This window comes from Mustela putorius, unplaced genomic scaffold, assembly GCF_011764305.1.
Source record: "Mustela putorius furo isolate JIRA1106 unplaced genomic scaffold, ASM1176430v1.1 tig00003942_pilon_pilon_pilon, whole genome shotgun sequence".
Taxonomy (NCBI): domain Eukaryota; kingdom Metazoa; phylum Chordata; class Mammalia; order Carnivora; family Mustelidae; genus Mustela; species Mustela putorius.
In genome coordinates, this window is record NW_025422087.1 from 2,175,045 (window position 1) to 2,200,811 (window position 25,767).

The 25,767-nt window shown below is 37.9% G+C and overlaps 1 long non-coding RNA gene across 3 annotated transcripts; it reads right to left on the reverse strand.

Moving 5' to 3' along the window:
• Positions 1–517: 517 nt before the first annotated feature.
• LOC106004628 lies at positions 518–25,686 on the reverse strand. 3 transcript variants are annotated; one of them, XR_001177674.2, is made up of 5 exons: positions 25,616–25,686; positions 17,721–17,816; positions 12,474–12,523; positions 3,540–3,608; positions 518–2,750 (listed from the first exon to the last, which is right to left on the reverse strand). It is a non-coding gene; the product is annotated as an uncharacterized LOC106004628 (long non-coding RNA). The 3 variants fall into 3 exon arrangements; XR_001177672.2 differs by having other exon boundaries at positions 12,474–12,565; XR_006603585.1 differs by lacking the exon at positions 12,474–12,523.
• Between the last annotated feature and the right edge of the window lie 81 nt (positions 25,687–25,767).

Here is a 25,767-nt window from a genome sequence, read left to right on the forward strand (position 1 = left end):
GCACAGGCCATGGCTCTGTGGTGCACAGAGCTGTTACAGTTTAGAATTACCTGGGGGCTTTTAAGAAGGGCTAATGGCTAAGTACTTCTAGAGATTCTGATTCAATTTAACTAGAGCTTGGGTATTATTTTTTTAAAGTCTCCCATATATTCTTAACAATTCCTTAGAGGAATATTTTTAGGACCAAGTGACATAGTCTATTATTTCCAATGCACTGACGATGCATTTTGAATGAAGCATTCATTCAGTCATCCATTCATTTATTCAATTCCCAGCTCTAATGACTATTAATGTTCTATTTTAGAGAAATTATGTCTATGAATTCTTCACGTTTCTAGCATCTTCTAGAAATATGTACATTCTTTCTACTGGATTTTCACTGGGTTACCTACTACATAATGAAGTTAAACTCTGAATAGCATTCTTCCCACAAATTTCACACTAAGCTGCTGCTTTTGGAAGTAGACAATAGCACAGGAGAACAAAATTAAATAGTCTAGACAAGGAAAAAGAAACATCTATTTTCAGTTTATATTTTATTGGAGGTGACTTGCCAGTCGGATGATATTTAAAATTATGCAGAATAAAAAAAGAATGGGTAGTTGTATGAACATCTTCTTTGTTCATTCTCAAGAACTTCCCTGAGTTATTATGCAGAAGGAACCTTCTAGGTGACTTCAGCAGTCTGCATCTATCCAATGTTTTCAGAAAGGAAGGTAGAAATATGATATTTTATTCTTGCCATGGATGTCCTTACGGAGTCTCCCTATGCACACATGCAAAAGTCATGTGTACTGGTGGAATTGCTGATTATAGTGTATGTGAGTGTTCAACTACTAATATATTACCAAATTGTGTCCAAAGTGGGTGGGTATATTTATCGTCCCATCAGCAGTGTATAAGAGTTTCTATTCATTTTTGAGATTTGTGATTATACGATTCTTAACTTTAGCTCCTTTAGTGGGTTTTATGTGCTATATCATTACAGAATGGATTTGTATTTCGTTCGTTACTAAAGAAGTTGAGTAATTTTTCATGTTTATTCACGTTTTGTATTTCTTCTCCCTGTGAAATCTCTGTTTGGACAGTTCCTGCATTGGTTGTCTTTTTCTGTTTGTTTTATAGGATTAATCTGAATACTACCATCTTCCTCCGCTACAGGCATTGCAAATATCTTCTCCCAGTTCGTAATTTGTTTTTGCCCTTCCTTTTTGGTGTCTCCTGATGAACAGAAGTTCTCAATTTTTTTTTTTAAAGATTTTATTTATTTATTTGACAGAGAGATCACAAGTAGGCAGAGAGGCAGGCAGAGAGAGAGAGGAAGAAGCAGGCTCCCCGCTGAGCAGAGAGCCCGATGTGGGGCTCGATCACAGGACCCTGGGATCACGACCCGAGCCGAAGGCAGCGGATTTAACCCACTGAGCCACCCAGGCGCCCCAGAAGTTCTCAATTTTAATAAGGTCAGAGGTGTCTATCTTTCTGATTAGAACTTCTTATGTCTTAACTATTTTTACTTACACAAAGATTAAAAAAAGATAGTCTTCTACTTCTAGAAGATTTTATACATTTAAATGTTTAATTCTTCTGGAATTCAGTGTCAAATGCCCACTCATACGGACTATTCACATGTGGAAAAGATAGCCACAAATGTCTCCCAGGAAAACTTGCCTGGTGTCTGCTCTATGGCTTATGAAATCCCACTCTTACACATATTTTGAGTCTCACTTCCTTGCAAGTCAAGAGCCGTGACCAACATGGGTACCCTTACTATCATAGTTACTTCAGCTTGACCTGGTAGAGTGAAGGAGTTTCCCAGTTCTCAATCCCAACAGATCTGATGAGGGCAATAAAATACTTCTGAACATAAACCCTAAGCACTGAACAAAAAATGCCCTCAAAAAGTGTACTTTGAGGCCTCTATGTTATAAGACTATAGTTTTGATAACCATTAAAAGGACTTTCTGTGAAAACAACAACTCTAGTAACTCCTATGTAATTGCACCAAATAACACAAAACAACCAATTAATGATACTGAATTTAAAAACAACAACTACAAGCCAACTCTTCCGTCAAATCTACATCTTAATGGCAGGAACTTGACCAAAGGAGGGATGCAAGAAGCCAACACTGACACATTATGCTATTGCCAACAGAACTGAGCATTTCACAGACAGCAATTGGGAAAAAAGTAAAGTACTTAGCCTTCTAAAATAAAAATAACAAGGCCACCCTAACTGGCTTGGACCACCAAGCAATTAAAATATTGAATATCCTGTAAACCTGGTTTCCAAACAAAAGCAATTCTACTGGTGATTTTGCTATGTTGATATCTGAGAATATGCCTTGGTCTTTATGACTATAGTCATGTAAGGAAGTTGACCATGGCCAGCATTAACACACTAGTATAAACTTGCAAACCTTGATAACTCTGTTGTTTATGTGATCAAATGTTTACTAGGTCCTCTATTTGGGGAGCCAATCCTTCTGAAGTCTGATTTCTCTGTTTCCTTTGCAAGTACTTTCCCTTTTAAAAATTGTGTCTCTGAGCCCTCCTTGGCATTGTTCAGGCGGATGCTTCATTTGCTTCTTGGTCATCTTTCTTGCCTGGTACTTCAAGCTCTCAGTGTGATGACGTTTTCTTTGTTCACAGCTCACCCACACACCTCATGTTTTGACTGGGAGTATTTTCATTGGCATTTTACACAGATTCATCCTGGATACTGTCCACAAACGAGCTCTTGGCTTCCTCCTAAAGCAGCAATCCATGGATATGTTCTCTCAGAAACATGTAAGAGGAAACAAAACCACACTTATAATGCTTTTTGTTCTGTCTGAACCTAAGCAAAACCTTGCAGTTAGAATTAAGTCAGTCATTAAATTAATGACTTATTTTAGCTATTTTTTTTTTTTTAAATCTGAAGGCTTCCTTATCAGCAGGAAAAAAAAAACCCCAGTATTTTCAACCTCATAAACACCTATAATAATGAAAGATCTTGGGCCTATATGAGTCAGCAGTTTTCTCTCATTTGCTTTTTATCTTGGACAGAGTTTACTTGTCTTCTTAGGATGGCTGTAGCCAAACTGCAATATCTGTGGCTCCCTTGGGACAGATCTTCACATTCTCACCCTTGCCTGGGGTCCTAGGACATATGGTTGATGCAGATGCCCTAAGGTAGACACATTTTTGAATGTGTACAGATGGAAACCGTCAGGGGCATCACAAAATGAATTGGCTTTTAGGTCAAACCTGGAACATATCCACCTTCTGCAAGTTTAGGTTCATGTGGAGAATGGTGCTGGGTTTAGATAACACAACTTCATATCCTCCTCTGAGGCTCACAACTCGGAATCCAAGCTCTGAAGACATAGGGAATGTTCCTTGACAATGGGCAGACTCCAAGCAAACACTTGTATCCTCTTTCTATCCCACCCCAACATCTGACACCCCACATGTCTCAGAGAAAGTGAGACAACTGGTGGTTAGTGGACCCAAAATCATATCCCCATAAAATTTGAGTATATAGCATCAAATGCTTACCACAGGCATGAGCACCCTGGTCTCAGTCACCAGCCTCCCAAGGGCCATGTTGACCTGGATCTTCTGTATCTGAAAAATGTCAAGACACTGAGGACAAATGAATAGCCCATTCTGATTCTTTCTCACCAAATGCTATAGGCAGGTGAAGCATAAGTTGTTTGCAAGGTATCAAGTAGAGATCTTCAAAAATAGTTAAGTAAAAGAGATAGATTCTTTTCTGAGTTTTCTGTTATGCTCACATAGAAGTTTGCCATCGTAAGGTGCCTGTTCAGTGCTGTATTCTGGACTCCAACTCTCTGAAAAGGCTCAAGTGTCCCGCTGCCAGGTTTTCCTAGATTTACTTATTCCAGAACTGAAAGCACTTTGAGTGTGAAAAGCCTTTTGTCAGTCTGTATCACCAAGGCATCAAGGCACCTTAAACAGAATCTATACGCATACATTATAGGATAGGGTTCTGAAAAGACTAAAAAGAGTTTTTAGTGTTGTTGTTGCTGTTGTTTGGCTCCAGGCATTAAAAGAAATCTTTGCCTAACCACTAGCTCACTAGTAAGCTAATGGAATAGAAACGTAAGTGGCCACAGAGAACAAAAAATATAGTTTAAAAATTAGCTCAGAAAAGGCATTTTAAAAAACAAGCAACAATAGTCACAACAAACAGTAACAGTAACAGTGTATCTCTTAGATTTTATATTACTTGGGAGTTCATTGAGCTTCTTGGGTGAGCGCTTCATGTCTCTCATCACATTTGGGAGTCTTGGCCCTTAGTTCTTCAAATGTTCTTTCTGATCCTTTCTCTTTCTTCTTACCTTCTGGGGATTCTGGGGATTCTGTGTATATTGGTATGTTCAATGGTATTCATATCATGAAGGGGGGAGTGATTTCTAAAGTTGCCACATTATAACATTCCAAATATCAAGTTTTCAATGAAAGATTATAAAATTACATGCAAAAGAAAGAAAGGACCATTCATAGGAAGAAAGAAATTAATAGATCTTAAGGAAGCCCAGATATTGGATTTAACATACAGAATTTAAATGAACTGTCTTAAATATGCTCAAATGGCTAAAGAAACCATTGGGGGGGGGGTACTAGGAGGATGATGTCTCATCAAGTGGAAAATATTAACAAAGACACAGAAATTACAAAAAAACCCCAAAATTCTGCAGTTCAAGAGTGCAATCACTGAAACGAAAAACCTACTAGAGAGTTTCAAAAGCAGATCTGAGTAGGCAGAAGAAAGAACCAGTAAATATGAGATTATCCAGCCTGAGGAGCATAAGGAAAAAAGAATGAAAAACATGGACAGAGTCCATGAGACCTGTGGAATATCACTGAACATACCAATATACACAGAATAGGTATCCCCAGAAGCTAAGAAGAAAGAGAAAGGATCAGAAAGAAAATCTGAAGAAATAATGGCCAAGACTCCCAAATTTGATGAGAGACCTGAAGCTCTCACCCAAGAAGCTCAATGAACTCCACGCAACATAAAATCCAAGAGATACACACTAAGACAAATCATAGCCAAGTTATCAAAAGCCCAGGACTAAGAGAGAATCTTGAAAGCAGCAAGAGAGAGACAACTCCTCAGGTACGAGGGATTATCAATAAAATTAACAGCTGATTTCTCATGAGAAAAGATGTCATGTAAATCATAATCAAAAGAAGATTGGGTAGCTATACTAATATCAAATAAAGTAGAATTTTTAAAAAAGTTTATTACAAAAGAAAAACAGACATTATATACTTATAAAAGCATCAAGCCATCAGGAAGATACAACAATTATATCTAATAAAAGATTCCCAATAAAAAAGCCCCAAAATGTACAAGGACCTCCAGATATAAATCCTAATAAAATATCTCCAAAGCATATGAAGCACCTAATAAAAATGCCTAATAAGAGAGCCACAAGACATAGGAAGAAAAAACAGACAAAATTAAATGGAGAAATAGACAGTGCTATAATAATAGTTGGAGATTTCAATATACCATTTTCAATAATGGATAGAACAACTAGACAAAAGATCATCAATGAAATAGAAGACTTGAACAATGCTATAAATCAGCCAGAACAACTGACATATATAGAACACTCCATTCAAAAACAGTAGAATACACATTCTTCTCAAGTGTACATAAAAAATTCTCCAGAATAGACTATATGTTAATCCACAAAAGAAGTCTTAATAAATTTTAAAAGATTAAAATCAAACAAAGTATCTTATCTGATCATAATGGAATAAAACTTAAAATCAATAACAGAAGAAAATCTGGAAATTTTAAAATTACATGAAACATTTGGGTCAAAGAACAAATCACAAGACAAATTAGAAATTACTTTGAGACAAATGAAAATGACAACACAATATACCTCAAATTTATGGAATGAATTAATCAGCACCCAGAGGTGAATGTATAGCTGTGAATGCCTATGTTAAAAAAGAAAAAAAGTTCTCAAATCAATAACCTAATTGCACACTTTAAGAAACTAGATAAATAAAAGCAAATTAAATCTAAAGCTGGAAGGAGAGGGGCGCCTGGGTGGCGTTAAAGCCTCTACCTTCGGCTCAGGTCATGATCCCAGGGTCCTGGGATGGAGCCCCGAGTCAGGCTCCCTGCTCTCAGCAGGGAGCCTCTCTCTCTCTGCCTGCCTCTCTGCCTGTCAAAAAAAAAAAAAAAGCTGGAAGGAGAAAGGAAATAATAATGATTAGAGTGGAGATAAACCAAATAGAAAATAGAAAACAACAGGAAGAATCAAGGAAACCAAAGTCTAGTTCTTTGAAAACAGTTCAACAAAAATGACAAATTTTTAAGCCAGAAGACCTAGAGAAAATGAGAGCAGACTCGGATTACTAAAATCAGAAATGAAAGTGGGGACCTAACTGCTGACACTGCAAGAATAAAAAGGATTAGAAAATACTATGAACAGCTGCTCTGGGAAACAGTATGGAGGTTCCTCAAAAAGTTAAAAATAGAGCTACCCTAGGACTCAGCAATTGTACTACTGGGTATTAATCCAAAGGATACCAACATAGTGATTCAAAGGGGCACCTGCACCCCAATGGTTATAGCAGCAATGCCCACAATAGCCAAACTATGGAAATAGCCCAGATGTCCATCAACAGATAAATGGATAAAAAAGATTTGAGATTATATATATATATATATATATATATATATATGTGTATACACACACACACACACACACACACACGATGGAATATTACTCAGCCATCAAATAGAATGAAACCTTGCCATTTGCAAAAACCTGGAGAGAATTAGAGGGTTTTATGCTAAGTGAAATAAATAACTCAGAAAAAGACAAATACCATATGATTTCAATCATATGTGGAATTTAAGAAACAAAACAAATGAGCATAGGGGAAGGGAAGGAAAAATAAAATAAGATGAAAATTGAGAGAGAGGCAAACCATAAGGGACTCTGAACTCTAGGAAGCAAACTGAAGGTTGCTGGAGGGGAGGTGGGTGGGGGATGGGGTAACTGGGTGATGGGCATTAAGGAGAGCGCTCAATGTAATGAGCACTGGATATTATATGCAACTGATGAATCATTAAATTCTGCCTCTGAAACTACTAAAAAAATATTATGAACAATCAGACTCTAGCAAAGTAGAGAACCCAGATGAAACTACCAAAACTGACTCAAGAAGAAATAGAAAATCTTAACAAATCTATAACAAGTGAAGAGATTTGATCAGTATTTAAGAGGTTTCCCAAAAAGAAAAGGCTAGGAACAGATGGCTTGTTTCACTGGTGAATTCTACCAAATATTTAAAAAAGAATTAACATCAATCCTTCCCAAAGTATTCCAAAAAATAGTACAGAACAGAACACTTGCTTATCCTTTTTATCAGGTAGCATTCCCCTAATACCAAAACCACACAGGGATATCACAAAAAAAGGAAACTACAGACCAGTACCCTTTATGAATTAGATTCAAAAACTCAACAAAATACTAGAAAACAGAATCCAAACAGAGTCCTGGCTTTCATTCATCCCAGGATTGCAAAAGTGGTTCAACATTTGAAAATGAATCAATAAAATACAGCACATAAATAGAATAAAGGGGGAAAAAAACTTCATGATTATCTCAATTGACAAACAAAAAGTATTCAACACTATTCAGCATACTTTCATGATAAAAGCACTCATGAAAGTAGAAATAGAAGACAACTTCCTCAACACAGTAAAGGACATTTTAGAAAACCCTCAGCTAACATTATACACAGTGGTCAAAGTCTGAAAAAGATTCCCCCTGTGATCAGGAGCAAGACAAAATTGCTCACTTTCCCCATCTTCTACTAAAAGTCTTAGCCAAAGGAATGCAACAAGGAAAAGAAATAAAGGCATCCAAATAGGAAAGGAGCAAGTAAAACTACTCATAGATGACATCATCTTTATATAGTATCTCATAAAGAATCCACACAAAAACGTTTCGAGCTAATGAATGACTTCAGCAGTGTTATAGGATTCCATAACAACATACAAGTTAGATGTATTTCTATGTTCCAGGAATGAACAATCCTAAAAGACAAAGTAAGGAAACAATTTCATTTGTAAAACCATCAAAAAGAATAAAATATTTAGAAATAAATTTAATCATGGAGGTTCAAGATTTGCATGCCACAAAACTACAAAACATTCTTGAAAGAAATAAAAGCAGACCTAAATAAATGGAAAGCCATCTTGTGTTCATGGATTGGAAGATTTGACATTGTTAATATGGCAAAAATTCTCAAAGGGATCTACAAATGCAGTATGATCCTTATCAAAATTCCAACTGCCTTTTTCTCCAGAAACTGACAAGTTGATCCTAAAACCTTTAGGAAATTTCAAGGGACTCTACATAGCCAAAATAATCATTAAAAATCAGGTCAAAGTTGAAAGACTCAGATTTTTCTGCTTCAAAACATAATGCAAAGCCACAGTGATCAAAACAGTGTGGTACTGGTTTAAGGATAAACATATACATCAATGGAATAGAACTGAGCATTCAAATAGAAGCCCAAACATCTCTGTCAACTGACTTTTGACATGAATGCCAAGATCATATAGTTGGGAAAAAATCTCTCTTCAACAAATAGTGCTTGAACAATTAGATAGCTATTTGCAAAAAAATGAAATTGGACTCTGACCTTACTTATACCATATGGAAAAATTATCACAAAATTCATTGAAATCCTTAGTATAAGAGCTAAAACTATACAAGTATTAGAAAATATAAAAGCAAATCTTTGTGACCTTGGATTTGGCAATGGTTTCTTAGATACAAAACAAAAAGCACAAGCAATAACAGAAAAAAACAGATATATTGGACCACATCAAAATTAAACTTTTCTGCATCTAAAAATACTATTAAAAAAGTGAAAAGACAGGTGGCGTTTGGTGACACTGACCATGCCCGCACTGTCACCTCCCATGAGGCACTGGCAGGTTGGGTGGAGTAGGCGGCCATGGGGAGCTTTGTGCGGCCTGCACAGACCGGTGGGAAGTTATTTTAGTTTATATGAAAGAGATGTTTCCTCATCTCTAAGATTTACCAGAAATCTTGATTTGAAGACAGTAAATGGATTTTGCACCAAACCACAAGAAAGACCAGAAGCTCCACCCTACACTTAGAGCTGCAGAGTACCATTACACAAACCTACAAGTTGGGAGAGGAAGATCCTGATATCACCAGGTTGCTTCAAAAAGGAAGATGAGATCCCAGCGGCTATCTTGTTCAAGACGGTTGATGCTGCCAAGAACAAGATTTGGGGGAAGATCAGCTATGTAATGACTGCCCTGTGGCAGGACGCATTTTGGTGGTTACTGAGGGCAAGAAGGCTGTCATCAAAGGAAACGAGTCTTTAACAAGACTGAACTTGGAGCAGAAAGCTTGCCTGAAAGAGGAAGCAGCCACAAAGGCCAAGACAGTAGCAGAGATATCCATGTTGGCTGGATTTTGAAAATGCAGGAATAACATTACAGCAGTTAGCAGGATTAAAAAGAATATGGAATGAGGATCCATTTCGGGAAAGGGGATTTGCACACACTTATAATTTCCCTATTTCTGCTCTGGAGATACACATACCTTTCCTTAAAGGGAAAAAAAGAAAGAAAGAAAGTGAAAGGACAACCCATGGATGGAAAGGGAGAAATTATTTTCAAATCATATATATCCAAAGTATGTGAACACTTACCACCCAACAACAAAAAGACTAACAGCCCAAATTAAAAAAAACACAAAGGACTTGAATAGACAGTTCTCCAACTAAGATATATATCCATGACCAATTAAGCCATAGGAAGATCTCCACAGCATCAGTCATTAGGGAAATGCAAACCAAAACCACAATGAGAAACCATTTTATATCTTTAGTATGGATATACCAAGAAAAAAATGGCAAATAATTGTTGGCCAGGATATAAAAATACATTGCTGGTGAGAGCATAAAGTGACACAGCTGCTGTGGAAAACAGTTTGGTGGTTCCCCCCAAAATTAAACAAAGAAGTAAGAAAAACCCCAGCAATTACACTCCTCTGTGGAATTCCAAAAGAACTGAAAACAGGAACTTGAACAGATCCTCGTATGTCAATGTGAACTGCCGCAATATTTATGAGTCAAAAGGTGGGAGCAGCCCCAATGTCCATCTGCTAATGAACGAATAAACAAAAATGGTATATCCATACAATGGGGTATTATTCAGCCATGAAAAGAACTGAAATTCTTATGTAGGGGGCAGCATGCATAGACCTTAAAAACATCATGCTAAGTGAAATAAGCCAGATCAAAAAAGGACAAATATTGTACGATCCTATTTGTACCAGGCACCAGGAATAGTCAGATTTACAGAGAGAGCGAGCAGAATGGTGGCTGGCAGGGCCTGGGGGGAGGGTGGAAATGGGAAGTTTCAATGGGGACCAAGTTTCAGTTTTGCAGGATGACAACATGCTGGGGATGGCTGGTGGTGACGATTGCCCAACAATGTAAATGTACTTAATGCCACCGAACTGTGCTCCTACAAATGCTTAAAACGGTAAATTTCATGTTGTGTACATTACACCATCATAAAAAAAATTATACCCTAGAATCTTCTTGAAAAACAGCTTCAAAAATATTTCAAGAATGACAATGCTGAGGACGCCTGGGTGTCTCAGTCATTCAGCATTTGCCTTCGGCTCAGGTCGTGATCCCAGAGTCCTGGGATCAAGCCCCACAATCGCACTGGGCACCCTGCTCAGCAGGAAGCCTGCTTCTCCCTCTTGCACTCCCTCTGCTTGGTGTTCCGTCTCTCATTGTATCTCTGTCAAATAAATAAATAAAATCTTAAAAAAAAAAAAAAAGAAGAATGGCAATGTTGTTAGACTGAATATATAACTTTTTAGAGTAACAGCTTTTAAAAGTTCAATGTTTATTTAAATGTACAATTCAGGGCACCTGGGTGGGTCAGTGGGTTAAAGCCTCTGCCTTCCGCTCAGGTCATGATCCCAGGGTCCTGGGAGCCTGCTTCCTCCTCTCTCTCTGCCTGCATCTCTGCCTACTTGTGATCTCTCTCTGTCAAACACACACACACACACACAAACTTTAAATGTACAATTCAGCTGCATTTAGTGTATTTGGGGTATTGTTCGACCATCACCACTATCTACTTCCAGAGCACAACATCAACCCCAAAGGAAACCCTGTACTAGTTAAGTGGCCCCTGAAAATCCTTTTTATGCTTTCTGTCTCTGGATTTAGCTATTCTGGACATCTCATATGAATGGACTCGTACAATATAGGGCCTTCTGCGTGTGTCTTCTTCATTAAGCATAAAGTTTCTGAAGTTCATTCATGATGGAGCATGGATCAGCACTTTATTTCTTTTTCTTTTTCCTTTTTGTGCGTTAAAGAGGGTGTTTACCTTTTTTATTAACCTTATTGTCAGATACATTATTTTGATAATTTTTAAAATGGTTTCTATGGTCTATAATGGCTCCAACTACTGACTAATCTTTCCCTCACAAGCTGCTTACTTCTTTTTAGAGATCCACTTTGGAATCTGATTCTTTTTTCTTTTTGTTAATGAAAAATTTTCGAACATACAGGACTAGAATAATGACCACCTATATGCATTGTCCCATTTTAATAGTAACATCCTGCCATTGTTTCATCTGTTTTTCACTGAAGTTTTTGAAAGTAAATGAGGCAGAACATTTGGGTGATGTCCCAGTGTGTCCAAAGTTTCTCCTGTTTCCTTACCTTCTCAGGGAAATCTCCTGACCTTCTTTTCTCCATTTACCTCACATAAAATGTCCAACACGAGTCCCTCATTCATCATTGACTCCTAGTCTCTCAGTAATCCCAGAAGAGATTCATATGTGATTGTTCCTAGGATTGTCCCCTTCATTCCACCCAGATTGTTCTCTCAGGAGCTACAGCTGTGGTACAACTTCATGCACACAGCTCTCTGCCTCCCATCACAGATGATGGGTCTAGAAGTCTAGTGGCCTAAGGAGCGATTTCCTACTGATCTTGGACTTAGGGCCCAGAGGGTTGAGGTGGTTTTCCTTTAATTTGTGGTTCTGTATTTCATTTTCAAGACGATGAAATACTCATCCACATCCACACCAAAATAAGAATATGTACCCATTTTACAAATTGTTAAACATACAAACACAATAAAAAACAATTAGCAAGCTGGAAAAATATCGCCATACTGAAAAATTCAACATTTGTTATTTATATAACAAATTCCTAAATATCTACCTAGCCCTAGAAATGTGTAGATCCTTTTGCTAGACCATATATTACTGAGTGAAAATAATTTGTTTACAGTTTTGTAGCTTCTGATAAAATATACTTCTCAAGGGTAGGAACATAATCATGTAAATCAGGTAATAATTCAAAATGTGTTTGAGTACATGTGTCCCAAGAATGTTCTCTTACCTATTCCTAGAGCTTGATGCAGCCTCCTCCAGCAAGTCCTCCCTGATCTCCTAGACAAGGATCATGTGTTACTGATGTTCTCATAGTCTCGGCTGGTCATTCATGGTACAAAAAAAGATTATTGTTAAATAATGTAATGACAGGGACGCCTGGGTGGCTCAGTGGGTTAAGCCGCTGCCTTCGGCTCAGGTCATGATTCCAGGGTCCTGGGATCGAGTCCCGCAATCGGGTTCTCTGCTCGGCAGGGGGCCTGCTTCTCTTCCTCTCTCTCTGCCTGCCTCTCTGCCTACTTGTGATTTCTCTGTCAAATAAATAAATAAAATCTTAAAAAAAAAATAATGTAATGACAAGTTTAGTATCTGTTTCCCTGGAGAATACCTCATTTCCCTAAAGACATAGACTTTGTTCCCCTCTCAGGAATGGGTCCCAGTATCAAGCAGGCACATAATTAAAGGCTTGGTAAAAGATTAATGAGTAAATATGTCACACCACAGAGAATTTTATAAAGAACAGGCTACACAATTTTTTCTTTTTTTAAAAAAGATTCATTTATTTATTTGACAGACAGAGATCACAAGTAGGCAGAGAGGCAGGCAGAGAGAGAGGGGAAAGCAGGCTCCCTGCTGAACAGAGAGCCTGATGCGGGGCTCGGTCCCAGCACCCTGGGATCATGACCTGAGCCGAAGGCAGAATCTTTAATCCACTGAGCCACCCAGGTGCCCCAGACTCCACAATTTTTTAAGTTGTCTTACTTCTGGTTTGTATAGAGAGTGAGAATGGAGAACGGGGTGTGCACTATTGAGGAAGGCATGAGCAAATGGAAGTTTCTAGCATTTGAGCCTTGCTTTCTCTCCTGGCTTCCAGTCATATGTCAAGTAGAGAAAAGTTTACTTTTTACTACATACAATCATAGTAATTTCTCATTTTGGTGTCCTGTGTTACAAAACCTTTAACGCTGTATGGTGACAGATGTTAACTAGACTATTTGTGATCATTTCACAATACATACAAAGACTGTCATTATGTTGTGCACCTGAAACTAACATAATGTTACAAGTCAATTATACCTCAATATTTTTAAAAAAGAATTCAAGCTATGTCTCTCTATAAGCACTCTTTCATGGTATCTCATACGTTTTATAATATTTTATTTTCATTCATTTCAAAGTATTTTCTAATTTCTGTTGTGATTTCTTTTTGACCAATTGGTAACTTTTGGTGTGTTATTTAATTTCCACATGATTAGGATTTCCAAAATTTTCCTTGTGTTTTTCTGTGGACTAAGAACATACTTTGTATGATTTCAATTATTTTAAATTTTTTGAACCTTGTTTTATGGCCTAGTATATGGTCTATCCTGGGTAGTGTTCTCTGTGTACTCAAGAAGATGTCTATTTTCCCATTATTGTTTGAATACTCTATAGGTGTCAGGTCTAGTTGACTGATAGTATTAAGTGTTCTAAATGCTTGCTAATTTTGTCTGTTTGTTCTACACACTGTTGAGATGGGGTAATGAAGTCTCTATTATTTTTTGAATTGTCTGTATCTCCTTTCAGTTATCTTCTGTTCAATCAAACGCCCCTGACCCAAGGTTGCTTAAATATGTCTGACACACTGTCCACAGGATCTTTGCACTTGCTATTCTTTCTGCTTGACACTCTTCTCTCAGATACATGCATGACTCCCTTCCTCATATTCTTCAGATCTTTGGGAAAATATCCTTGTCAGTGAGGTCTTCTCTAATCATTCTATTTTAAGTTGTAACATCTCATTTCCTCTTTCTTGTTTAATTTTTTTTTTCTTCCATAGCACTTGTCTCCATCTGCCATAATGTATATATAATAATATAATACTATAAATAGGGTACTCCTCATCATCTTTCTCCTATTAGAATGTAAACTTCAAGAGCATAGGGATTTTGTCTGTTTTATTCCCCTGTATCTCCAGCCCTAGATCAATGTTGCCACATAATAGGTGCTCAATGAATGTACACTCTGTGAATGAATGAACAAATGCCCTGAGCATGGCTTGAGGAAACCAGTCAGCTGGGCAGCAGACTAAGTTGGATTATTGTCAATTTCAAGTGGATCCTAGATATCAAATCATTCTATTACAAGACTCTGCAGCTGTAAATGATCATTTCCTTAAAATTCCATTCATGTTATTAAAATTACCCATATTAACACTGATTTAGTTGGGTCAGCTTGTTGCTCCCTCCTATTTCCATCTTTTCCACCTGTCTCCAAATGTTTTTTGAGCCTTTACTACACTGTATGCTAAGCGCTGGATGCCAAGTGGTAAGCCTACAGTGACAAAGTCCTTGCATTTATGAAGCTTACATTATAGTTTTCTGAAATTGTGCAAAAGTCAGCACACCCATCTCTGCAGTATCAGTATTCCCCTAGACCAACTGAAATTAAGTAGAATTATAACAAATGATTTCAACTGAACCTTATCAATTTCATGCACATAAATCAGCTTTCAAATACCCCTGAAACCCAGCTTTAAGCACTACAGATACCTGAAAGCTAGTTTGAATAAGTGGCAATGGAATTGTATCCATAACATTTGAAAGCTGTGTGCAAATTAGCAGCATTAAACGGATGTCTGACAAAGGTTCTTCACATAATTTTATGTTTCAGCTACAAATCCCAGTGCTAGAACCTTTAAAAGCATTTGTATGTTATTTTGCAAAAATACTTTGATGTCATTGTGGTTCATTATAATGGTTAAAGTTATTGTCAGCCCCCTCCCCGCCCTGCCTGAAAGCCTCTTTCAATAATTCCTGGCATAAATGAAACCATAGCCAGAGTAATTTTTCTAATGGCTAAAAATGTTTTAGTCTTTTGTCTGCAAGTACGGTAGTTAAAATACTTCAACCGCAGATTCTTATTATTGCATCAGAGAACAGCCAAGTACCTGAGTAATAGCTCAGAAGTTGAGACAGGACACTATGCCAGTCAGCAGAAAATTCTGAACCTCTCATAGGACAGAAGCCTAATTGCTCACCTATTTCATTTGACAACCAGAAAGGTTTCGAGAAAACTTTTGTGGGTTTCTTTTTAAAGTGTTTCAAAGATGAATTTTAACAAGCACAACCAAGTGCTAGTTCCCTACCTGATTTTCCACAAAATTTGACATGTTTGGCTAATAAGCAGTTGCACTGGCAATCTGGGGACATGACAGAGTAATAGTGAAGCAGGATCAGTTTAATTACGGGATAAATTAAAAATTGAAGACCAGCCACTCAAGGCAAGTCAGCAAAACTGTACCATGGCTTGCTCAGAATTCACAAAGTAAAATGGAAATAACCCCATGTGTCCATGTTCCGGAATAACTCTGAAGAAGCAAGATTACTATGGGAACCTGCATATTTTGACCTGAGACCCACCCTAGTAGTGTAATAGTCAAAGTTTGCTATGAATGGAGATGAGTTCCAGAACTTACGGTAACATCCCTGGCTCTCCTCAGGGGGTCAAGGCACACCCAGCAGTTGCTGAAGTAGGGGACTAGGACGTATTCTTAACGTATTCTTAAACGTTTTGGTCTTAGAACCCCTCTACCTCTTAAAAATGAATAGGGGCCAATTGGAAATTTTTGTTTGTAAGAATTTTTGTCTATCGCTATTTACCACATTATAAATTGAGTAATTTCTAAGAATATTCATCAATTTAGGGGTGCCTGGGTGGCTCAGTGGGTTAAAGCCTCTGCCTTCGGCTCAGGTCATGATCTCAGGGTCCTGGGATCGAGCCCTGCATCGGGCTCTCTGCTCAGCGGGGAGCCTGCTTCTTCCTCTCTCTCTCTCTGCCTGCCTCTCTGCCTACTTGTGATCTTTGTCTGTCAAATAAGGAAATAAAAAATCTTTAAAAAAAGAATATTCATCAATTTATTTAAAAATAGAAGCCTCATACATGATAACATGACATCTTTTTGTGACAAATAACCATATTTTCCACAGTAAACTTTTTTCATTACATTTCTTCTTCACTGCATCACTTGGTGAGAAATGTGGCATTTTGTTACCTTTTGGGGATAATCTTAAGGTCTGCCTCAATCAAAAACAGCTGGACACTCATGTCTGCTTCTGCACTGAATCTACTGTCGTATGTTATTTGTTTGAAGTACATGAAGAAAATCCAGTCTCTCACAGGTATGCTATAAGAGGGAGGAGCATTTTCATAACTTTTTCAGATAATTGCGGCTAATCTTATTAGATACTACACCAACACTCAACAAATGGCAGATTTTTTTAAAAAAGGGTAGTTGCGGTGTGAAATCTGAAATGCTATTGGTGACATTTTCACACCGGCACATTAAAATCTCTTGGTCTTACATTGCAAATGGTCTTTTCCCATTCCTTCCTTTGTAACATTATGTAACGGTCATCTGAAAATATGGCTCACTCAGGCCGATAATCTAAATGTTGACACATTTAATTACATAAAACCAACTCTATTTGTTCCTATCACCAATGATCTAATCAGAAAGGTATCTAAGTTGTAGGAAGCTGTCAGGCTCACAGCGGTGGATACAAGTTTCTAAAATGGTAATCACTACTCAAAAGCTCAAGTTTTCATTGGCACTATTGTCAGCTGTTTCCCTTGGAGTAGCAAGAGTCTGGCTAAATTCATTGATCAGAAAATGTCAGCCAAACATGCAACTCTGACTGGACATAGTTTATCTGCTGTTCTTGAAAGTACAAATAGTTTTCAGTGGCAAAAAGTGGTGGTGAGTTCAGCTTTCAACACAAACAACAAAACAGGTGCTTTCCCTCCAGACAATTGTTGTACTGGTTTTATAGCAAAAGTGTCTTATACATGGTTCCCATTTTATGTCATACAATTTGTTAAAAAGATGTGTACTCAGGGATGGAGATCAATTAAAATTAATGATTTTTACTGCCCCTATCTAGCATATTATTAAGGGAACTGGCTTTTTTTCTTTTTTGACCCTAAGAGTGCATGGTGGTGACAAGTACAATAACGACCAGTGCCACAGCCTTGATTCATAGTAAAGCTTTAGGCTGTTTTTCCCATTATTGCTTTTGCATCATCAGAATAATGTCAATTTAGTATCAAAGGCAAATAATGTCTCAACACTATTCTGAAAATAAATTTTGACCTCACACATCCTCTGTAAAGGTCTCAGAGACACCCAGGGGTCCACAGACCAGACTGTGAAAACACTTGGACTATGAGAGGAGAAGCTATAGAGGAGAGCAAGGGAGATGAGATGCTTTATACGTACCAGTGTCAGTGCTGTACAAAATGGAAAAGATGTTCTACATTATCTTGTGTGGAATTATAAATATAAGCTCCTCCCAAATGATGACCTGTGCTTTCCCTTTAAGAACAAAGAAACAGACTTTAGGAAGAGACAGAATAAAGAATCTGGTCTGACTCCAAAACTCTTATTTCCTACCCACCTCCACCCCAGTGGAAAAAGAGATCTTCTTTCTAGCTTTGATTTAGGGACCCTCTTGCAATGTGCCCACCCCTCCCCCATAATAAGCCACATCCCCATACTATCTTCTAGCCCGTTTCCATGTCTGGGCCAGCCCTGGAATCTGCCAGTGAACTACTTTTCTTACTACCAGTTTTTTAAGCCAGAGGTAACAAGGACATGGCATAGGAGGTCTTTTTCTTCAGTGATCCCCCATTGGACATTAATAATCTTTGCTGTTCAGTAAGCCTGAAACTGGCCTCAGAAACATCTTAACTCAGGTCCAGGTAGCCATAATCAATCAATAAATCAATCAGAGCTAACAAAAGACATGAAATTTATTTGTCAGCCCTCATCTCTAAATCATTATGAAGCATGTGTGCGGGAACAGAGCATGAACCTCCTCATTCGTTACAAAAACAAAATATAAGTTTGCCGTGAAGAGATGTGGACAGCTCCAAGGGATGGAGTAATCATTCAGAGTAAGGATTTGTTGACCCCAACTGATCAGTCTCCCTGAATTTACTACAAGTTCAACAGTCCACCAGATGTTTTTTACCTACCACAAAATTCTACATTGTATCTGTTTTCACTTTTCCAAATTGTGTTTTACAGTCTTAACATAATTGGGCTTCCATAAATCACTGCAATGGCTTTGCCAACCCGCATTGCAACACTTTCCTGTCTGCACACTTGATATTTGACTAGGTTCTTCCACAGGCTGCACTGGCCTTAACATCTAAGAGTATTGAAGATATTTTAGAAGCTGGAGGAAAAAGCAGGATTTGGGAACAGAAAAATCTGGATGCAGACAATGAGGCCATTGTTTAGGGAGCTAAGATTCTATGTGAACATCCACTCACATGGTCACAAGTCTGTTTATGCTTCACTATTTTCAGGTAGAAAATCAAGCCATGAAAGAGTGCAATCTTTCCCTCTTTGATTAAAAAAATGGATTTTATCTTGTTCATTACCCCGCCCCTGGCTTCTAAGGATCTCAAATGAAAATTTTTATGGAAAAAAGATTATTTTATGTAATTATTCTTCACTATGTTTTTTAATTATTCACAGTATTTCAGTCCCCATTACTTATCATTACAATGACATTTCCCTGGAGACAAGAATTCTCATTATAGACTTTCTACACTAGAAATTCCTAATCAGTTTTCATTTGAAATTGTTCTCCTACCAGTCTACCAAGACAAAGGGCACCTCGAAAGGAGCTGATTGATACTCCTATGGAGTTCCCCACCACAGCCTCACACAGAGAGGATGGATCCAGGTTTCCTTCTAGTTTAGAAAATCTGTCCTGCTGGAGCTAAACTGCCAATGTCCTCTGAAAACCAAAATAAAACAAAACATATACCTTATTAAAATCCCTCCCTTCACAGGAGGAAACACGAAAATAGAAATAGAGATGTGACTTTAGTTTAATAACCAAAAGTTATGGGTTTTGTTTAGTATTTTATTCAAGCCTGCTACAAAAGTATTAATTTCCCTCATTTTAATAAGTCACATTCCTATTCATTTGTTGACCTTATTTTCTAAAGCTATTGGATGACTTTCATTTTTCTGAGTTTTTAAAATTGTCATTCACCTCTGTGCTCTAATGAAGTTAAAATACCCTCTGCCTAAAATATTTTCGCCTAAAATACTCTTACTACTTGCTCTATGGTCAAAGAGTTACTCTTTCATCAAGTTCAACCTCTCAGGGAAACTTCTTTTCTGTCCAGGGGTTCGTCTCTCATCCATTCCCTTCCTCTAAGGTAGGTGCATGGCATCACCCGTGGAATGGTCATCCTGTTCATGTTCAGTGTCCTCTATTAAACCATTTAGAATATTGGAATACACTCACTTCTGTCTTCCACCAAACTCTTTGTGGAGTCCTTGAGGGTGAGGGTAATGTTTTATTCATATTTATAGTCTCATCACTCAGGGCAGTAACCTGATGTAATCTAGACGCTAATAAATATTGAATGAATTTTGAGTTTTCCTTCTTACCACATTTAATTTACTTCACAATTTTTCTTTTTAAGTTTCAATGCTTTTCTTATTCTTTTTACACTAATGATCTCAAAGTAGAGACAAACTATTAGAGTGTCAGGGAACCACTCTGTTTTCAGACGTGTATAAGAGATAGGTACACAAACCGATTTTAAAAGCCTGTAGTAAAATGCCTTACTCTCTTTAGAGGAAAATGGTACTATAATGGGGGGTTCACTTTGAAAATCCATTTGGTAATTTTTTATGAAGCTAGACACACACCTACCTTATGGTTAAGCAATGTAAAATCTGGATATTTTCCCAACAGATTATAACATATTCACAAAATGTTTACGACAGTTTCATTCATAGTATCAAAAAATTGCAAACAACCCAATTTCCATGAAGAGAAGAATGTATACATAATTTGTAGTATATTCACATAGTGGAATACTACTTAGCATTAAAAAGGAATTGAACTATTGGTACCTATGACATGATGGAATCTTAAAAACAGGCTAAACAAAAAGAGCCATACAAACAAGAGTACACACTGTATGGTACCATTTATATGAAACTTAAGAATAGGCAAAATAAATCCACAATTATAGAAATCAAAATAATGGGCGGTTCTGGTGAGGAAGAGGACCCGTTGAAAAGGTTGGAAAGGAGAATCAGGGAATTTTCCATAGGGATGACAATGCTCTATACCTTTGTTGGAAATACTGGTTACAAAATTATAAAAGTTAGTCAAAAATTATCCACTTGGGGATGTCAGGGTGGCTCAGTTGGTTAAGAGTCTGCTTTTGGTTTAGGTCATCATGATCCCAGGGTCCTGGGATGGAGTCCTGCATCAGACTCCTTGCCCAGCCAGGAGGCTGCTTCTTCCTCTGCCTGCTGCTTCTCCTGCTTGTGTGCTTTCTCTCTCTCTGACAAATAAATAAAATTTTTAGAAAAAAATGTTTAGGGGAGCCTGGGTGGCTCGGTGGGTTAAAGACTCTGCCTTCAGCTTGGGTCGTGATCCTGAGGTCCTGGGATCGAGTCCCACATAGGGCTCTCTGCTCGGCAGGGAGCCTGCTTCTCTCTCTCTCTCTGCCTGCCTCTCTACCTACTTGTGATCTGTCTCTCTGTAAAATAAATAAATAAAATCTTTAAAAAAAAAGAAAGAAAGAAATGTTGTGGTTAGGATCTGTACATTTTAGTGTGTATAATTAAAATATGTCTCATGTATACATACATACACTTCTATGTATATGTATGTATATACACATGTCCATGTATATGCATGTATACACACATATATACATATCATACTAGGCTTCAAATGTTTACTTATATTCACTTAAGTCAAGAACAATGTACAAAAAAAACAATGTACAAAGTCTAAAATGATGGGTCACAGCAAGGACACATTTAATTCTGGATTTGTTTTACTATTATTTTTATTTTCTTAATTATGATTTTCTTAGGCTAAAATTAATATGATTTTAGTTACACTTAGTCTGGACCAACTGATGAGTGGGTAAATAAAGGAATATGCTAAAAAACAGAACTACTGACTTAGAATTGAATTTTTCCTAGGACAAAGTTAAAAAAAATTTAAGTTACCTAAAATAGAAGTAATTGCAAATATTTTGGTCACATTTGGATTTGCTTTATAACCTAAGTATCTTTCTAAATTCCTAACCATGTAGATATATAAAGCAATGTAGGATGTTAATGTTTAGGAAACAAAACGATGAGAAAGAATGAGCCATCTGAAAGGCAAGGGAAGAGGAGGCACAAAGCCCTTGAGGTTAGAAAGACCTGGCCAGGGTCAGGAAACTACACAGAAGGCAGTGGCAACTACAGTGAATTGGGGCAGGAACCAAGTGAACCTGAGAAGATAACTAAGAACTGGTTTATGCAGGACCTTGTAAACCAAGGTCATGAACTTGGACTTTACTGTTAAGAGAAAGTCTCTGGAAGACTTTAAGCAAAGTCATGACACAATCAGGTTTACATTTCTTTTTTTTTAAATTTAATTTTATTTTTTCAGTGTTCCAAGATTCATTGTTTATGCACCACTCCCAATGCTCCATGCAATATGTGCCCTCCATAATACCCACCACAGGCTCACCTATACCCCCCCAAACCCTCAGTTTGTTTCTCAGAGTCCACAGTCTTTCATGGTTTGTCTCTCCCTCTGATTTCCCCCAATTCACTTTTCCTTTCCTTCTCCTAATGTCCTCCACATTATTCCTTATGTTTTGGCTACTATGTAGAAAATGCACAGAGCAGAAGGAAGAGAGAAAAAGGCGACCTTAATGGGTCCATTGCTAGTTCGAGCAAGATTCTAGTGGTGCTGGCAGAGATGGAAAGAGGCAGGCCATCTGTAAATACAATTTGCAGGTGGAACTGGGACAAAATTTGCTGATGGACTGGATATGGTGGGGGAAGGAAAACTTAAAAATGAAACCAAGGGGGTACCTGGGTGGCTCAGTGGGTTAAGCCGCTGCCTTCGGCTCAGGTCATGATCTCAGGGTCCTGGGATCAAGGCCCGCATCGGGCTCTCTGCTCAGCGGGGAGCCTGCTTCCCTCTCTCTCTCTCTCTGCCTGCCTCTCTGTCTACTTGTGATCTCTGTCAAATAAATAAATAAAATCTTTAAAAAAAAAAAAAAGAAACCAAGGATTCTGGTTTATGTTATTTACTGACATGGGAAACACTGGACTGAAAACCGGTATGGGAGTGGAAATCATGTTTTATTGGGGACACTAACTTTGAGATATTGAAGGGTATCCAAGAATAGTTGTTACTCTGAATAGTTTTGAGAAAAGTCCTGAATTTAAAAAATACATCTGGTAGTAAGCAGGATAAACACAACATTTAAAATTATAGGTATACATAGAATTCCCCAAGAAGAGAATGGAGAAACAGAAGAGCAGGGGAACTAGTTCCAAGTCCTGAGGTAGCCCATTATTTAGAAGACAAGAAGAGTAAAGAAAACCAGCAAAATAGGCTGTGAAGTGGTTAGAAAGGATAGTGTTTCAAGGAGGGAATGGCCAAAGGCTCTGAGAGGTGAAGAAAGACATGAAGAGAGAATACCTTCTGGTTTAGGTAATGTGGAAGCAGCTTTAGTGGCACAACCAGGGCAGAAATCAGATTAAAGTGAAAACACAACAGGAGATAAGAAATAGTAATGTTCATGTATTAGATTAGCCATACGACCTTGCTGAAATCGGACAGTTTTTGTTGTACAGAAACAGCCATTTCAAATGATTCTTTTTTTTAAAAGGTTGGTGGAAGAAAATATGGAGCAGTGTAGAAGGAAAGATGAGGTCAAGTAGAGCCAGGAAGGTGGAAGGAGAGAGTTGTGGGTGTTGGGTGGAAAGGTCAAAACATATTCATACAGGGATAAAAGTGAAGCAATTATCAGCTGATAAACAGGTGAAGAAAAGGAATGGAAGATTTGGTTATTGAAGAAAAAAATGTGAGATAAACTTTACCGAGAGTTCGTAAGTAAACTAACTTGGGAACTGCAGTGGGGATATTAGGCGCCACTTGAGAATTGTTGAGCATGAATGTGGCAGGGGTTTACAGCTCAAATGCCACACGGGCAAGACAAGGAAACAAGTGAAGTAGGCTCAGTGGTGATGAAACTCAAGAATATATATCCAATCTAAATGAGATGACCACTGGATTGCTACCACCCAAACTCTCAATCCCATGTATGTCGCCACATCCTTTTTCAAGAGGAGCCAGAAATCTTGATTTTTATGTGACATATCTTAATTCTTGAAACTATGTGTGGAAGAAAACAGAGGTTGCTTTTACCTCAGGTAGTACATTCGTTAGGAGAGTGATAGGGAAGACTGACTTGAGTTAGTTGAGATGGAGTGACTATAATAATGGCTACGAAAAATTAAGCCAGATAAAGAAGAATATAGAAGCTAAAGGGAATTATTAGTTACAGTTAAGGAAGAGGAGTCAATGTACTAAAAGGAATTGATGAAGACTGGCTTCTGATTTCTCAAGTTCTTGAGAAAGTGAGCTCAAGGCTAAAGACTACAGTCACAGGATATATAAAAATCAAAATTCTGGAGCCTATGCAGTTTTTAGAAATTACAAATCCAAATGCATCAGGAGAGTAAGTCAAATAAACGTGAAACATCAGTGGAGTGGTATTATTTAAATTCAAACAGATTAAGATTTTTGTTGCTTAGCTGACTTTTAGAAAATACGTCATAAAAATAATCCAATGAGAAAAGCATCAGACAAATTCCAGTATTGGGGCATGCTGTGAAATACCTGACCAGTACTCCTCAAACTGTCAAGCTTAGCAAAAACAAGGCAAGTCTGAGGAAGCGCCACAGCACAAGAAGACACAATAATTACATATAATGTGGTATTCTAGATGGAATCCTAACAGAAAAAGAATATTAGGACGTCTGAATAAATGAAGGAAATCTGAATAAACAATGGATTTTAGTTATCAGTAATGTAAAAAATTGGTCCACTAACAGTAACAAATGTCCCATACTAACATAAAATGTTAATAGGGGAAACTGGATACCAGATATACAGAAATTCTGTTACTATTTTCTCAAAAATTTTAAAAAATATATCTAACACTACTCTAAAAACACGCTTCTAAAAATACAAATCGGAATGCCTGGGTGGCTCGGGTCATGATCCTAGGGCCCTGGGATCGAATCCCACATCCGGCTCCTTGCTCAGCAGGTAGCCTGCTTCTCCTGCCTGCCGCTCCCTCGTTTGTGCTGTAAACTGACAAATAAATAGATAAAATCTTTAAAAGAAATACATATCAAAAAAGTGAATAAAACAAGGGCTACCTATATTTCCCAATACTCAGCTTACTAACGGTCAAGATAGTGAAAACCTCTCTTACAGTTCCTTCTCTAGTGGATGTGAAATAGATTCCTAAATTCGATTTTTATCCTCTTATTTCTTGACTGCTTCCACTACGTATGCACACACACCTAAACAACATATGGTACTGTTTCACAAGTATTAACATTCTATGTATAGGGGCTCAGTGGGTTAAAGCCTCTGCCTTCGGCTCAGGTCATGATCCCAGAGTCCTGGGATCGAGCCCCGCATCGGGCTCTCTGCTCTGCAGAGAGCCTGCTTCCTGCCTCCCTGCCTGCTTGTGATCTCTCTCTCTGTCAAATAAATAAAATCTTAAAAAAAAATTTAAAAAACCCACAGCATTAAAAAAAATAAAAATAAAATTCTATGTATATAGATTGTCATACTATGTACGTTCTACGCCTTCCTCTTTTTGTCTCAAATTTCTGGGTCTAGTATTGATTTACTGACATATCCCTTCATATGAACATCTCATTACAGTATTCTCTTGGGCGGATAGTGCTAATTTTCTGCTTTTACTGACAGTGGTGTTACGTACATCCTCATTTCCCTGTCAAAGTTTCTACCAGATATACACTTAGAAGCAAAATACTAGGGTACAGGATTTAAAAATCTGCAGTTTTACTTTGTTTGCCAAACTACTTTCAAAGCGATAGAACATTTACGCACACACTAGCAAGAGCGTGGTATATCTTGGCTCACCGGGAAAAAAAGCTTTTGAAAGACACAGAAACTGGATAATATGCTTGCCTAATTACAATTTCTCTTTTGTGCCCACGTAATCATTTCTGCAAACAAACAGAGCAGTTAGAAGCCCCGCAAAATGATTAGACGCCGTCACACCAACCTCTCCCCGGTGCCCAGAGACACCGACACAAGCGCGCTTCCGGCGAAGGCTCGACGCAAAGGCGAACGTCAGCACGCTTGGGACGTGAACGTCGTGATGGACGCCCTTCAAGGCCCCTTTCCGGGCTGTCCGGAAAGACCCAAGTGTCAGGC